We start from the raw sequence: 3,159 nt of genomic DNA, 5'->3' as shown, positions 1-3,159 counted from the left end.
TCAGGTGTACGTGGCTGGCGCCCTAGCCGGTTGAGCCATAGGCGCCGAGCCGAAGCCAGGACATTCTACTTGGCCAGGGGCTGAACCCACATGCCTCTCAGGATGCTTCCCCATTTCAAGGACTGTCTCCAAGTCTGCTGGGACCCAGCATCACTCCTATCTCCCCAGGATGTTTATGGACAGAAGTCAACAGCACACAGGTGGCCTTCACAACCCTGGGGACCTGTACACCAGAGGAAAGTTGGAAGCCCCTTTTTTGCCTGGGGCCTTGAAGTCTCACTATGGAGATCACAATTCTATGCTGGGGGATGGGGAGATAGTCATTTGTTTCCTGGCAGGGAAGGTGAGAGCTGGAGAAGCAGAGAGCTAGAGAGTAGGAACATGAGCAGCCAGTGGGCAGGAAGCACAATAACACTAATTATCCAATTAAGATGGCCATGCAGGCAGAGCTGCAGTGCGGCAGGGCTGTGTGGCCCCAAGTCCCCGCCCCACTCCACACACAGACGCTGGCCCAGTGCCTCCCCACAGGTGTGGCCAGGCCTGTGATCTTGTGGCCATGGGGACCCAGAAATGCCATGGCTATTTTCAGTGGAAGACTCTAGCCTGCAAAGGCTGGGGTCCAGGAGGCAGCTAGTTCCCTGTCCTCCCAGACCTTCATAGCCAGAGAACACCTGGATGGAACAAGAGATGCCCTAAGCCTTCCCAGCTCTATCTGTGGTACTGTGGCACCACCGGTCCCTGCCGGCTTCCAATCCTGGAGCCAGCTCTAAGGGCTGGAAGCAGTCAAGGCTTAAATAGGTAATTAAGGAAATTATAGACAATTGGAGGCCTGGGGCTGAGTCCTTCCAGCTCTGACAAGCAACAACTAGATAAGGAGACTACCAGGAACACATGTGTCCTCCTGGGGAATAAGCCCAGGGGACCCCACTGTGGATCTTGGTGGGGGATGTGATCTGGTGTCTGGAAATAGTCCAAAGTTCTTGGGAGGACAGTCTGGGTGGGACTTCTGGGGTCAAGATCAAGGGCCAATGAAAGGATCCAGAAGGTAGGGGATCTCCAGCTGTTTACAAAGTGAGCCTCTTGTCTTTTGTCCCTCAGTGAACCCAGCTTGGCTGGAGATTAAACCAGGCCCAGTAACCTGGCTGATTCGCTCAGATGGTCAACTGAATGCCACTCTATGGGGACCCTGGGCATGCAGGGGTGCGGGTCTGTTAGCTCATCTTCCCTGGCCCCAGGCCACTTTGAGCCCTTAGAAAAGGCCTTGGCCTTGGCATTTGTTTGGAAGAGGAGAGGGCAAGGGTGGTGGGTGGAACAAAAGAGATGAATTTACCCTACAGATGGGACTCAAGTCTAGCTCCCCTTTGGTGACCCAGAGGCAGGCCAAAGCACTGGTGCCACTTTCCCAGGCTGATCGCAGCAGGATGCCTGCTGCCAAGTGCAGCGATGGAGAAAGAGCCAGTGTCTGATGGTGCTTCTGAGAGAAAACACCTCAGAGGCTGTGACCAATGGAGGGTCATCTGAAAGGCTACCAGGCTCTACATCCTTGCTAACCCCCACCAGCAGTGGTGGCAGGACCCAAAGGGCATGCAGGGCTTGGCTGAGGTCTGAATCATATGGACTGAGCTCTGCTGGCTCCTTAAAGACTGTTTCTGATCAAGGAGCCCAGTAGACAAACCCAGGAGCATTTCCATCTAAGCCCAGGGGAGCTCCTGCAGTTCCTGGGAGCTGCCCGGAGGAATTGGGGGTTCTGCAGAGGCAGGAGGGTGCCTCTCATGTCAGTGCATGACAGCAACAAGGGTTTTGAATCTGCCCTCAGTGTACCGCCCCCCAGCCCTTCCTCTGGGCCCTCCTTCCTTCCCTATGTGCTCAGGACAGAGGCCCAGGGAGGCCCAGCTGGGGAGGGGGTAGAAGGCAGGGCAGTTGCCAAAGGCACCCCATAGGGATGGTGCTGGGAGAGAGGCTGGGGCTGGGTACCAGGAGCAGAGGCATTTTCTCACCACCTCCGCCCTCCCCTAGGGAGACCCCAGCCTGCCCTCTAATGACTGTGCTGGAGCTCCACTTCCTCCTGCAGGGAAAGGTGAGGGGTTCTGGGGGCCAGCTGGCAGCAGGAGCCTTGATGCTACCCAGAACCACCTACCTATCACTCCATCCAACGTACACATGCAGCCACATGGGCCTCCAGGCCAGCCCATTCTCATCCTCCTATCCCTTGGGTGGACTGCAAGGGGGCACTCTTGCTGTGGCCCCAGGACAGAGGTTCTAAGAGCAAAGGCTGGACCACTGGTTGTGATGCTGTGGGCAGATAAACCACAGTCCACGAAGAAGAGAAAAGACTAAGTGGAAGGGGCACCAAGGACCAAGCCAGGCTCAACAGCCCCCCCCGCCTATTCACAGCCCTTTCCTTCCTCTCCTGCACCAGGTGTGAGACTGTCAGGTGTCAGAGTCCCTAATGACAGGGGCTGCCTCACTCCTAGGGTCCAGAGGACCAAGATGTGTGGTGTCTGGTCCTGGATTCTTTTAGGAGAAATGAAGCTTTGGCCTGTGGGGGGGGGGGGACAAGAAAGGACCCCTGTGCCTTGCAAGGCAGGTAAAAGTCTGAATGCCAGAACCCTCTCAGAATCAGCCCAGAACCCTCCCCCTGCCCAGAAAGTGGGGCTGGGCACATTCCAAGCTGTGCTCTGAGGGTACTGAGTAGGTTCAGCCAGGTTGGTCCAATTTGAAGAAAGGGCCCCTCCTCATGAGGTCACATCTTGTTTCACCATTATGCCCCTGACCAGCAATATGAGAAAATATAGGATCAGCTCTGAGCTGGCCGCCCCATCCATCTTAACCTGGTTCAGGGTTTAGAGTTGAAATGCAAGAGTGCAAGAAATTCTGAGTGTCAGGACAGCCCAGGGACTGATAAAATCCTCAGGTAAGTTGGGAAAAGCAGCTATGGTTGCTCTTTTTAATACATCTTCATTCAGGGAAAGCCAAATAAGTGAATTCCAAAAGAGCAGGAAAAAGGCCAAAGCTCTGTCATTTGAGGTCAGCAGCAGCCAGGATGGAGAAGGCCAACAGCAACTTCTCAGTCTCCCGATCCCTTCCTCCCTGCCAGCTTTCTTTTCCTGTTTCCTAGTCAGGAGGTTCTGGTGTACCAACACCTGCCTCCTATGTCAT

This window comes from Otolemur garnettii, unplaced genomic scaffold (assembly GCF_000181295.1).
Source record: "Otolemur garnettii isolate 467f Iridium unplaced genomic scaffold, OtoGar3 scaffold00249, whole genome shotgun sequence".
Lineage (NCBI taxonomy): Eukaryota > Metazoa > Chordata > Mammalia > Primates > Galagidae > Otolemur > Otolemur garnettii.
Note: the sequence above shows the minus strand (reverse complement) of the source record.